Here is a 14325-nt window from a genome sequence, read left to right as displayed (position 1 = left end):
AGGGAACCCTTTTGCACTGCTGGTGGGAATGTAAATGATACAGCCACTATGGAGAACAGTATGGAGGTTCCTTAAAAAACTAAAAATAGAATTACCATATGACCCAGCAATCCCACTAATGGGCACATACCCAGAGAAAACCATAATTCAAAGAGTCTTTTACCACAATGTTCATTGCAGCTCTATTTTCAATAGCCAGGACATGGAAGCAACCTAAGTGTCCATCGACAGATGAATGGATAAAGCAGATGTGACCCAAATATTCAATGGAATATTTCTCAGCCATATAAAGAAACGAAATTGAATTATTTGTAGTGAGGTGGATGGACCTAGAGAATGTCATACAGAGTGAAGTAAGTCAGAAAGAGAAAAACAAATACCGTATGCTAACACATATATATGGAATGTAAAAAAAAAAAAAGGTTCTGCAGAGCCTAGGGGCAGGACAGGAATAAAGACACAGACGTAGAGAATGGAGTTGAGGACGTGGGGAGGGGGAAGGGTAAGCTTGGATGAAGTGAGAGAGTGGCATGAACATATATACACTACCAAATGTAAAATAGATAGCTAGTGGGAAGCAGCTGCATAGCACAGGGAGATCAGCTCGATACTTTGTGTCCACCTAGAGGGGTGGAATAGGGAGGGTGGGAGGGAGATGCAAGCGGGAGGAGATATGGGGCTATATGTACACATATAGCTGATTGACTTTGTTATACAGCAGAAACTAACACACCATTGTAAAGCAATTATAATCCAATAAAGATGTTTAAAAAAAAGGAAAAAAAAAAAGGGCATGGACCATAGGTGAAGGGAACCCACTTACTAATCTTGAAGCATCTGTCATGGAGGCAGGAACCACTTGGGATGCTCCCTGGGGACTGAGACACTGGTTGCCGCTTTTCCCTTGCTAATGCCAGTGTTGGCAGGTGCCATTTCTGAAATTCCCTTCTAACCTATTAGTGTCAGAGGGTATGCACTGCTGAGAGCCCTGCCCATCCCTGCACCTTGGTTGGGCCTCACAACTGGCTGAGCGATAGCCTTGCCCACAAGCATGAACAGCAGTTGTGGGTGGGCCCTGAAACCAGTCCAGGGACTAGCCCCACTCACTCGTATGCTGCAGTAACAGCCACAGCCCTGTCACAACAGGGGAGTCCACACAGCCCACATAGGGGTCATCCCTTGAGCGCCTGGCTCTGGTGGCCATGTGGGATGGTGCCTTGAGCTGCACAGGACATGTCCTAGGGAGGAGATATGGGGCTATATGTACACATATAGCTGATTGACTTTGTTATACAGCAGAAACTAACACACCATTGTAAAGCAATTATAATCCAATAAAGATGTTTAAAAAAAAGGAAAAAAAAAAAGGGCATGGACCATAGGTGAAGGGAACCCACTTACTAATCTTGAAGCATCTGTCATGGAGGCAGGAACCACTTGGGATGCTCCCTGGGGACTGAGACACTGGTTGCCGCTTTTCCCTTGCTAATGCCAGTGTTGGCAGGTGCCATTTCTGAAATTCCCTTCTAACCTATTAGTGTCAGAGGGTATGCACTGCTGAGAGCCCTGCCCATCCCTGCACCTTGGTTGGGCCTCACAACTGGCTGAGCGATAGCCTTGCCCACAAGCATGAACAGCAGTTGTGGGTGGGCCCTGAAACCAGTCCAGGGACTAGCCCCACTCACTCGTATGCTGCAGTAACAGCCACAGCCCTGTCACAACAGGGGAGTCCACACAGCCCACATAGGGGTCATCCCTTGAGCGCCTGGCTCTGGTGGCCATGTGGGATGGTGCCTTGAGCTGCACAGGACATGTCCTAAATATGGTTACACCTTCAGGATGGAAGTGATAGCTGATTTACCTAACACATAACAAAAAAATACAGAGAATTAGGCAAAATGAGGAGAAAGAGAATTATGTTCCAATAGATATAACAAAACTTCAAAAAAAAATAGCCAAACAAAACAGAGCTAAGACTCTACCTGATAAAGAGTTCAAGGTAATGGTCATAAAGATAGTCACTGAACTCAGGAGAAGAATGAATAAACACAGTGAGAACGTCCACAAAGAGACAGAAGTTATAACTGAACTGTAAAATCACTAGAGGGGTTCAAAAGCAGACTGGATGAGGTAGAAGAATTAATCAGTGAGCTGGAAGACAAAACAGTGGAACTCACCCAGACAGCAGCAAAATGAAAGAAGAATTTTTAAAAGTGGAGATAGCTTGAGGAACCTTTGGCACAACATCAAGCATGATAACATTTGCATTATAGGGGTCCCAGAAGGAGAAGAGAGAGAAAGGCCCAGAAAAATTATTTGAAGAAATAGCAGCTAAAATTTTCCCTAATCTGTAATGGTTTAAGTGTTCAGCATCTGGAACTTGACTCTGGCCTTGGGGTTTGTTTCAGTCATTTACAACTTGTGAACTTGGACAAGTTACTTAACTTCATTGTCTGTTTTATCATCTGTAAAATTGGAAAAATAAAAGTACCTACTTCATTGTTGTGAAAATTCAAAGGGTTTAATACCTAAAAGTGTTTCGTACAGTGCCTAGTTCTATTTCCGTGTCTACTCTAATTTGTTTATGAGTGATAATACAGAACATGCACTAGAAGGGGAAGTAAGTCTAAATGATTAGGACATTTTCAGCATAAACACAACACATCTAAAATCGTAAGTGTCTAAAATACTTCACAATCATACCTGGCTGGGGTTCATCTGAGAGTGAGCATTGATTAAAGAGGAAAGAAAGGACAATAAATAGGATTATATGCCAATCACAGCATTTTGATCACATCAGACACAAATGCCCAGACTTCGTTCTGTGGCCAGTTCTGACTGAAATTAGAAAATACTGAAGTTCAAAAGACTTGTGAGCACATTACAAACTGAACCAAATTGAATTTGACAGCCTAACGGCCTCAGTCTCATTTTTCTAAACAGTGTTATAAAGAGACGTAAAAACACAGAACTAAGTGCAAAGGATATAATGAGAAGTATTATCCAGTGATGATTTATTTGACTTCCATGATGGTTACCCAGATTTAAACTGATTTAAAGAGAAAGAAAGGAAGGAAGGAAGGATGGGAGGGAGGGAGGAAGGAAAGGAGGAAGAAAGAAAGAAAAGAACACAATTAATTCAAAACTGTAACTGTGGCTTCAGGAGGCTTAGCACAGTGTTATTATTCCTGTGGAGGCCTTACTCATCCTTGTTAGTGGGCAGAGTCTTGAGACCCCCGAGTCCCTGCGTTGAGAAGGGGCCTATGTGTGCAAATGTCACAGGGCCAGGATAGGAGCAGCTCTTCTTCCAGGGTCCAGGTTTGGTGCTGGTCTATGTTTGGTCTGATTTCAATTGGCTTTGACTCTGCTTTGTCATGTCCAACACCTGCTGTCAAAGAAGGACCGGGCCCTGTCATCCCAGCTCCAGGTCTGACCCTTACTACCCTCAGACCCATTGCTAGTGAGTGCTCCATCCTGACACGTGTTCCCTCTTCGCTGTTCTTGCCACTTAAGTGTAACTCACTGTTCTTAACTCCCCACTGCTAGACCTGGGGTCTACTGGGCTGGTGAGCTCAGAATAGAAGGCAATTTTAGGGGGCGGGGCTAGGGTTATCCACCACATGCTGGGTGCTGCCTAGAGAGATCAGCTATTTCAACCTTTAGAATCCTTTGTATCGCATCTGTGTTATTATCCCCCAATTATAAACAAGGACGCTGAGCTTTACATCGGTCAAGGTCAAGTTGCTACTTGCTTGCTTTCCCTCCTTCTCTTCATAGTCCCCATATTCCTTAGAAAGACTACTCTCTAAAGAGTTAAACTATCATGAGGTCTCACCTCCACCAGACAAAATCGTGGTGCTTCTCAGGAGATTTACAGTTATTCCAAAGGCTGTGGGAAGCCTCTCCTATCATAGAGAGGTAACACTCAGATTTGGAGTTAATAAGTACCAGGACTTAAAACACATGGCAAATGCAGTCAAGGCTACATCCTTTTCCCAGATATATTGCAAAATATTGTTCCAGTGATGATGCTGACTCAGAAAACTGCACCCACTTACCAGCAAAATAGTTCTGGGCCCTGCTGTCCTACGGGTGGTCAGTGACATGACCTTCATGTGGAGAAGGCAACCACGGTGTGGTCACAGTGGGTGATGACGGGCTGCTCATCAAGGACTGGGCAGAGAAGGATGGAGTCTCAAAGGCAGTTTGCTTGCTTCTCTTCCAGGCCCTGGCTCTGGGGAGTCCACTCGGACACTCTAACTAACGTGTCTCAGCCCAGATTCCTAACACCTGACAAGCTGTGTTCGCCCGCCTGGGCCTCCAGGCGCTCGTCAAATGGGAACTTGAAAGGCTTCGAGATCTCCAGGTAAATCAAGCAAGATTGGAGGTAACAGTGCAAATCAGGCAAATATTTGCCATAGGAACTGCTTTTGACCTTCCCCTTGTCATATAGGTGGTTTGCTAGCACACCTCGACCTCTGTAGCTGTGATCTCTGCTCAGTATTTTGGGATAATTCATATTATTGCATAGTTTTTTTAAAATACTCAGTATGAGGCAACCAGTGATCTTGTGACCCCCCAACGCATGCTATTTGGGGCTACTCTACAGGAAACCTAGTGTAGGTCCTGGGCAGGTGGGTGATGGTGCTGTCTTTTCTGCTCTGGTTAGACACACCTAGATGCTTTAGTTCTGGTACCCACACTTTAGGAAGGGTGTAAAACCTGAAGCCTGGCCTAAGAACATCTTGGGCATTAGGTGGCTCAAAGGGATGGGTTAATATAAAAAATGATCCCATATCCTGTTCCCACTACTTCTTGGCTCATACACTGTGGCTTTCCTATGGCCAATTAAAAAGTCTTAATTGTAAGAGGATGTGTGTTTATTATTTAGACTCTCACTAAGAAGGAGGAGGAATAGAAGGACAGAAGAAGAAGAAGGAGAGGAAGAAGAAGAAGAAGGAGGGGGAGGAGGAGGAGGAAGAAGGAGAAAAAGAGGAAAGAAGAAAGAGGAGAAGAAGGCAGAGATAAAGGTGAAGGAGAAGTAGAAGAGGAAGAGCTGGTACTTACTGAGCACTCATTGCATGTTAGGCATTTTGCAGGGATTATCTTATTCAGTCATTTAAACAATCTTATGAGGCAGGCACTAATATCCCCCAGATTTTCAGATGAGAGACTCAGGCCTAGAGAGGTTAGATAATGTCCCCAAGGTCACACACCCAGGAGTGACGGGGCTGGAATTGGGCCTGGATGGTGTCACTTGTTCTAGTCTTCCGTGGCTGCACAGGATGCCAGCATATGCTTGGGTCTGCCCATGTTAGAGTGATACTGGACCAATGCACAGCTGGTAACAAATAGACATTTTTTAACTTCTAGACTATACCAAAAAGGGAAAGGCTTAGTACCTAGAACCCTCAGCTAACAGGAGTTTTATTCACTCAGTATTTTTTTGAAAAGAGAAATATTCCCATAGTGCTAGGAAGCCGTGTTAGAATCCACATGAGGCTGACTGTAGTATGGGTTTACCTTTCCACTTCACAGTGCCGTGTCTCAAAAGCGTGCAGGCGTCCCTTGAGAATGACACCCTGGTTCCTAAGTGACAGATGAAGATACTGAGGGTAAAGTTATGTCCATTCATTTCTATAAATGTGTGTCAAGCCCCTTCTATCCCAGGCACATTATTATATTGTTGCACTGGAGATTCAGAGGAGAACTTATGTAGGTCACCTTGCAGTTGATAGAGACAGACAGCAAACGAGTGGGCAAATAAAATAATTTCAGTTCATGATAATTTCTCTGAAGGAAATAAGGTGATATGATCAAAAGTGGTCTGGGTGAAGGGACTATTTAAGACTGGGTTTTCAGAGAAGGTCTCCAGGAGACCAAGTTCCAAGGATCAATCCAGATGCTCCTGCTGGCTTGGAGCTTTCTCTGGGCTGCATAGGCTGCCTTGTTCAGATCCACCAAAGCCACGTTCTGACCCTAAGAGCTGACAGTTACAATACGTGCTGGCTAAGGACCTGGGGTCCTCTTACCAATAATACTTGCCATGACAACCAGGCAGATTTATTTTCTAAGGCAAAGTAAATACTATAATAGTCTAACAGAACTCAGTAATAATGAGGAGGAACCTATATAGTACAAACAGTAGAACATATTGACTTATCTTTAATGACTCTCTAGCTCCCCAAATCAGGAAGGCCTTCAAAAAGATCTTGGGCTTCCCTGGCGGCGCAGTGGTTGAGAGTCCACCTGCCAATACAGGGGACACGGGTTCGTGCCCCGGTCCGGCAAGATCCCACTGGGCCCGTGAGCCATGGCCACTGAGACTGCACGTCCGGAGCCTGTGCTCCTCAACGGGAGAGGCCACAACAGTGAGAGGCCCGCGTACTGCAGAAAAGGAAAAAAAAAAAAAAAATCTTAAAGCTCAGAGACTGACTAGGAGAAGGCATAATTTTATCTGAAAGATAGTCTTGGAGGCTAAAATGACCCAATGACAGCATAGTGCTTCCTAAGCAGAGATGGGGTCCTGGAGAGAATCCCTATGGCAAAGGTCCACATGAGTGGTCCCCAGCTGGAGTGGATCTGCTAAGGAACCAAGGAAGGGACAGTTGGATCCTTGAAGGCTCATGGGGTCTGCTTGAAGAGTGAGGAAGGAGATGAGTTAATGATTTCGGATATTGGTTCCCTCTGTGGTGTTCAGTGCAAATGGAATATGTCCTTTGTGAGTGAATGAATGAACGAATGAATGAGTGAATGAATGAATGAATGAGTGAGTGAATTCCTGGCAAGATGCCTGGTTTAGCTTGAGAGAAATTCTGATTTTGGTGGAGATGAGCTCTGTGGGCTGGAGTGAATACCAAAGGAGGCATTGACCTGTGTGAAAACCTCAGGGCTTGTTGATGAGGAAATTAGGGACCAGATGTGTTTGTGGGAGGTTCAGGCAAGTGCCTTCTCTGTGGATGAGTTTCCAGAGCATTTGCATCCTGGAAGAGCCATCATTTACTTGGGACTAGAAAGCTTCCGGAAGGGCCCAGGCTCAGAGGTGGGAGCCCTTGGCCCAGCCTGCTTGAGGGCTGAGGGTCAGCTGTGCAAGGGTGGGGCCACTGGCTGGGCTGGACCTGAAGGCTCATCCTGGGCAAGGGTCCTCTTCCTCCTCACGGGATCGGAGCCTGGTAAATCCCCCCTTCAGCGCAAGAGGGCGCTGTCCTCTCCTCAGGTAACGTGCATCTGCCCAGCTACAGGTGGGGAGATGCTGAATCTGAAGACCCTTCCAGAACTTAAAATGTTACGTATGTTGCATTTAAAAGCCTGTGCTGAGTTCTCAGGCTTGTAGTGCTGTGGAACACGGAGAAAGGACACTGTGTCTCCCAGGGCTGGCACGTGAGAAGTTTTCCTTAGAAGGGGGGAGGCTGAGCATAGTGATGTGACCCTTGGACACTGCTCCTGGGATCTGCTTTCATGGGGACCATACCCACCTGCTTAGGGTCATGCCAGGCTTGGAAACACCTGGGAGGAGGAAGTCCAACCCCGCCACCCACGTGGGCCCCAATTATCACATTACCTGCTGCTGCCTGATGGCCCTGAAAGGAGGTGGCAGGTGCTAGGACAAGCATAGACCTCCAGGAGGCCTGTTTTGGGCCCACAGCTCCAGCAAGGCCTCACCTCCATCTCCCATCTAGAGTGGGACTCATCGCTTTGTCCAGAAGGTGTTCTTTACTATATGGGTCTCTCTGTGCCTGACTTGGAGGAGCTTCACAAATGGAACACGCTCATGCCCCCCTGCCCCTCCCACAGCCAGAAACTCAGGTGGAAAGTTCTCTCGTCCTGTCACTGCCCACCGTTCCTCCCTCCTGCAGTCCCCCTGCCTCCAGCGTCTCCCCGTCAAACCATCTATCGCTAAGTTCTCTCTGTTCATGGTGTTGTTGCTGAGACAATCAAGGATGCGTCACTTCACACAATGCTCTAGGGTGTCAACACATCCAGGCTCCTCTGCACGGTAGTCCTGGCTCCTTTCTCTGGCCATTTACCTCACAGTCTCCTTGCCTTGGGAGTGGTCTTTCCCCAGGTCATGGTGGGCTTATGAAGTTGTCCCTGCTGGCCCTCCTCTGAGCCACTCCAGGTCCAGCCTGCCCTGCAGGGTCTGACTTTGTTCCCCCTTCCTCCTCAGAACTGTTACTGATAAGCATTACTCTGAAATCTTAGAGTTGGTTCTACTGTGATATTAATTTAACCCTTAACATGTACTGTCTTATCTCCTTCCTTAAATAGAACCCTCTTGAGACCAGGGGTTAATTATCTCATCTTTAAGTCATCAGCCAATTACACACAAGACACATCCATGTGTGTCAAAAACAAAAAAGACACTAATGAATCTGACAATCACCAAGAAAGAAAAAATTTGTCCCAGAAAGTTGTAATTTAATGAACTAGGATCCATATTAAGAAGTTAGGACCATTTGTAGAAGGGAGGAAATAATGAAAGAAGAACAGAAAGTAATAAAACAGAAAAAATTACGCTAGAGAGGATAATGAAATCAAAGTTGTTTGGAAAAAACTAATAAAAATGATACACTTCTGGAAAGATTGATCAAGGGTTAAGTAGGAAGCTCTTGGTGGTTCTTAAGCCAAATGCCATCCAGATGTTGGGCTTAATTTATGAAAACATTCCAGTCTGAACCTGCTGATTCATTAACATTTATTTAGCACTCCTGTCCAGACCTCTCCTCCCAGTGCACTAGGGTCTTAGGCCCCCAAATCCAGTGTGCTGAGGAGGAGGAGGAGGAGGAGGAGGAGGCGGAGGAGGAAATTGTAGAAGGAGTGGAGCACATGAAGCTCCTGGAATCAGAGATCCTCAGCAACTTGGAAGATAGAGATGCCATTCCTAAGTTCCTAAAGGACCACAGGTCATTAGAGATCAGAGAAGAGCCAAACAAAACTCAAGCAAGGAGTATAACTCAACCCCACCCTTGGAGACAAATGTGTGGCATTTGAGGAGGTGGCTGGCTGAAACTCACCTTGAGGACAGCACTGCCTTTGAAAGAAGAAACCAAGAGCAGCTTTACAAAGCCTGCCACTGAGCTGAGAGAGTTAGCCCAACTTGCTGAGCCATTGCAGCAGAATTTCAAAGCTTGGCTTTATAAATAAATAACTTACATTAGAGAGACATGTGCAAGCTTTATGGAGCATTTATTAGCTTTCTGTGAGCATCTATTTCAGGACTAATGGAGATGCTTCTTAGTTTGTTAAAAAAAGAAAGAAAGAGAGAAAGCAAGCAAGCAAACAAGCCTTATCAGGAAATATAAAGACCCTAGCAAGGCACTTGGAAGTGGGCAACATGTGAGAGAGAAACTTTCACTGAGGCCCCTTGCCCTCCCCTTGTCTACCCAGCCAAGGAGACCCTGCAGGACCACCCCCATGGGCACAGAAGAAAGACTATTTGGGGCGTTCAGCACTAACGAGGGCCAGTCCTCTTCACGGCTGTCTTTCAGCTGGAACTAGGACATCTTGCAATTCATCAAACATCTGCTGGGAACCTGATGTGTGTCAGGTATTGGGATGGGATCTAGGGATGCTGGATGAATTAGATATAAGTCCTGTCCTTGAGGAGCCCACAGTCTATCTAGGAAGACAGTCACCTGAACACAAATATAGCGGCCGGTGTGATAACAGGCAGAAGGTACAGAGGTCCTTTTGAGGTGAGTGAATGATGGAGTAAATGAATGAATGGAGATGCTAGCTTTCTAGTTTTAGGTTCTCTGGCTGTCCTCTGCTACCAAAGGCATATTGGATAAGAGGAGCATAATAATTATCACCCACAACACTTTTAAGAAAGAAAGGGAGACCTATGAATAATTGCACAAGGACAAGAGTGAACCAGGACTGTCCTATGCAAACTGAGGTAAATGGTAATTCTAATTATGGGAAAGTGAAAATACAAGGAACCATAACATGTGAAGAATATTTATTTCTCTTCGACTTATTCTTTTTGTTTTAATTGAAACATTTTGTGGTAAACCATACATAACATAAAATTTACCATCTTAGCCACAGTTAAGTGTACAGTTCAGTAGTGTTAAATACATTTACATTTTGGGGCATACAATCTCCAAAATTTGTTTCATCTTGCAAAACTGAAACTGCAAACCCATGAAAGAGCAACTCCCCATTCCTCCCTCCCTCAGCCCCAGGGAACCACCATTCTACCTTCTGTCTCTATGAATTTGGCTACTCTGGGTACCTGACATCATACAGTATTATTAATTTTTGTGACTGGGCTTATTTAACTTAGCACAGTGTCCTCAAGTTTCTTCTGTTTATTTTTGATAAGGATTATCACAATGTCAAATTCACACTTGCAATGGCATCACTGATAACTAAAACTACATGTTATGACATCATTGCTATTCTCAACTGATTAGATTTAGTTTTAGCTTTCTTTATTTTTGTTTTATTTGCATTGGGTTAGCTACATTTCAGGCATACTTAGATGCTTGGTGTGAAGGTTCTACTGTGAGAAAACACAGGTTGTGCAAAGCTTCAAGTGTGTCATACCTGGCAGCTATTCGGAGAATGACCAGGCCAATGCTTGCTGGGGCTGGCATGCTGGGCCCATCGACATGCTATTTCTTCTATGGTACTTAGTCCACGGGAGATTTTGTTGGTTCAGAGATTCTTGAATTTAGGACTCATGGCTATGTTATCAGTCTGTGTAATCCTCAACTTTCTTATGGAATGTATGACTGTTTTCTTTGAAAGTATGTTGTTTCAAAGAGCAAATTACAGAGCAGCATATATATTATGTAGATAGGAAGATAGATGGATAGATATAGATAGGTATAATGACTGAGCATGCATTAAAAGTCTGCAAAGCTACAATCCAAACTATAAAAGTACCTAACTCAAGGGAATGCATTTTTTAAACTCAATATGATGTTATACTGTATTTATTAATAATTCTATATTTTTAATGAAAAGTCTTTACAAGGCAGTCATTTGGATTCCAGGATATACACTTATCCTTGAAGTCATTCATTCATCTATCCATTTATTTATCCAATCAACCAACAAATGCTGCATGCCAAGGACTATTCTGGATATCAAGATGTAGCAGAAACAACACAGACATAAACCCTTACTCTGGAAGAATTTACATTTAAAAAAGGAAACAGGGGAAGAGAGTAAACAATCAAGAAGACAATATAATAAGTCTGAGAGAGAGAAATGCTATGAAGACAATAAAATAGTTTAACGTGGTATAGAGTGGCTGGAGGTGGGATGTGGGGAAAGGATCCTTTGGATAGTGTTAAGAGAGAACCTTCTGAAGACATAATTGCAGAAGAAGCTCTCGGAGAACTGGACAGAGAACATTCCATGTAGGCAAAATGACAAGTTTAATGTTTAGGTTGCTGGGGTAACATAAGCCAAGATAGAAAGGTTGCCATGGGCCAGAACAAGGAAGGGAGAAGATTGTGAATAATAAATAGATCATTGATGAGGATTAAGATTGTCTGGAGATTTATGAGAAAGGCAAGAACTGGCAATCACAGAGTAATGGCTGGTTAAACATCCAAATTAGGGTCTTTTAGTGGATGGTGCCTGAGGCCTTGGGGTGGCTCAAGGAGATGTCAACTTCATGCTCCTCCAACCCCAAAACTGAAACCACTAGGAGTTCATGGACATTTTACAAAAGACTTTAGTGTTTCTAGAGCAGTTATAGCTTCACAGCAAAACCGAGAGAAAAGTACAGATGTTTCCCATCTATACACACCCCCACCACATGCATAGCCTCTCCCAGTGTCAGCATCCCTCCCCAGAGTGGTACATTTCTTACCACTGATGAACCTACATTGATATGTAGTAATCACCCAAAGTCCATAGTTTAGGTAGGATTCACTCTTGGTGCTATGTATTTTATGGGTTTGGAAAACTGTATAATGATATGTATCCATCATTACTGTATCACACAGAAGTTTTCACTGCCCTAAAAATCCTCTGTGCTCTGCCTATTTATTCTCCCCAGCCCCAACCCCTGGCAGCCACGGATCTTTTTACTAGTCTCCTGTCCAGAGTCCTCACCTTGGAGTTTCAGGGCCCACTTTTAGGTCCCCACAATGGTAAGTGGGCACACCAAGTGATGCTCACAGGGACTTGATGGATCAGGTGACCGTAAGAAAAACACGATCCAGATTATGCAGAAATAGCTGCTTGGAGCCAATATCAAGGCCTAGGAAACCACATGACTGTATCACACCAGGTGTTTAAATTTAATGAACATAAACTGCAACCTAATAGCCCTCAAGTTCCCTGCAGGCAATTTTCCTTCTAATTACCCACCAGTCTATGTGTGCTCCAGGCCTCTCCATAGCCCTCACGTGGCACGTGTTTCTAGTATGTGTTACTCTGTATTTCTTAGATTAGTTGCTTTTGCTTAGGATGTTGACCTTGGGGCAATTTTAAATTGCTGTCTTGTAATATGATCACATAAGAACATCTGGGAAATATTTTAAGTTTTTAATTGATAGTGGTTATGCAAATAAGTTCATACATTCGAACCAAGATTCCTGTTCCCGTTTGCATTCCATTTGTATCTTCCATCAACCAAGGAACACTGGATCTGAGACGTTTCCCCTAAGCAAGGGAGAAAGGACATGGCTTCAAGGAAGGAATCAAGCCTGGCTAACACTTATAGAAGGGAATGGTATCTGATCTTGCTGACTTCTGCTTTTCTTAGAGGGTACACAGAGGAAATGTTATAATCTCGAATAAAACAAAATGTGTACACACACACACACACACACACACGCACACACCAGTACCAATAGCTTCCACAACGGAATGCCATGCTTCAAAAAGGAGGATTTCTGAACCTCAGACCAGACACCACCCAATTTTTCAATCATCGTCTCTCTTGCCCTCCCAAGACTGAGCTGTGAGAGCTAAGATTTGCTTACATCCACGGACCCAGCTCAGTACTATTGCAATAATCATGGCCCTGCCACACAAGAGCAAATGCAGAGAGCTCTGACACCTGGGAAGGGGCAAGCGGCCTTGGGGCATGGAAAACTTGGAGGATTCTTGTATTGTTTTATTTTTATTGAGATATAATTGACAGACAAAGAGCCCAAACATCACCTAGAGCCTCTCCCGGAGGTGCTGCTGGGCTAGCTCTGTCAGTATCTACCAAAAGTATCCACTCATGAGATGCTCCTAAAATTATAATGTACACTAATAAGGATTAACAAGATCACACTTACCTTAAAATAGGAGAACAAATTTGTAATTTTTTGGATTCTACAATAGAACCAAAAAAGCACATCAGTTAAAAATACTCTTTCATGATATACTTTCTGGGGGGTTGATTTAATAATATTCCCTTATCCCTGCTCTAAATATTTTTCTCCCAGATCCTGAGAGGCAGTCCACATGGTGAAGGTCTAGGACAGACAAGAGTGGCCCTGGTCCATCTTGTTTCCCTGCAGGACACAGAAGCCAGGCCACCTGCCCCGCTGTGAGAGGGTGCCCCGTGCACATCCCTAGGCCTCTGGAGAGCTCCCCCGCAGACTCACCCTCACCCCCTCACCTCCCTCGTGGAAATGCTGATCCCAGAACTCACCTTGAGGCCACAGGTGGTCACGGTCCTCAGTGGCCTCCCTCGTTCCTGGTGCTGGAGAGAGGGACAGGCAGGTAAGTGGGAATCCTGAGACTTAGAAGGGACAGAAGCAATGAAGGAGGATCCCATCCTGGACTTCAGCTGCCTGTTTCTCAAAGTAGCTTAAATTAAACACACTTCACACCATGAGATTTTTTTCAATATATATTGTTAATTTTTACTTTAAGATAATTGTTAGGTTCCCATGCAGTTGTGGGAAACAATACTGAGAGATCCCCCAGTTTCCCCCACTGGTGACATCTTACATAACTATAGTACAATGTCACAACGGGAAAATGGACATTGATCCAACTAGCGACCCCACTCAGGTTTCACCAGCTTCACACGCACTCATTTGTGTGTGTGTATCTCTTTGTGTTTAGTTCTATGCAGTTTTTCACATGTGGAATCATGTGACCACCACCACAAAGTACCAAGCAGTTTCCTCACCACAAGGGTCCCTTGTGGTACTCTTTCATAACCATTCCCATCTTAGCAAGGTGTGTGCCAGAGCAGATGTGAGACGTGGGAGGTACTGAGTGTGACTGTAATGATACAAACAGTGTCAGCAAACGACATTTCCTCTCCTTCCCCCAAGAGGAAGCGTCAGGGTGGGAGAAGCCTGCCTACCCCTCAACATCAACCAGCAAAGAGGGCACAGATGAGAGAGGAAACAG

The 14325-nt window shown here is 44.4% G+C and overlaps 1 long non-coding RNA gene across 1 annotated transcript; it reads left to right on the top strand.

Moving 5' to 3' along the window:
• The first annotated feature begins 4984 nt into the window (after positions 1-4984).
• On the top strand, positions 4985-13714 carry LOC129391657 (uncharacterized). The gene is made up of 3 exons (XR_008616225.1): positions 4985-5030; positions 5539-5615; positions 13479-13714. It is a non-coding gene; the product is annotated as an uncharacterized lncRNA (long non-coding RNA).
• Positions 13715-14325: the final 611 nt, after the last annotated feature.

The sequence above is a fragment of the Physeter macrocephalus genome, chromosome 20 (assembly GCF_002837175.3).
Source record: "Physeter macrocephalus isolate SW-GA chromosome 20, ASM283717v5, whole genome shotgun sequence".
Classification (NCBI taxonomy): Eukaryota; Metazoa; Chordata; class Mammalia; order Artiodactyla; family Physeteridae; genus Physeter; species Physeter macrocephalus.
This window is presented reverse-complemented; position numbering and strand designations above follow the sequence as displayed.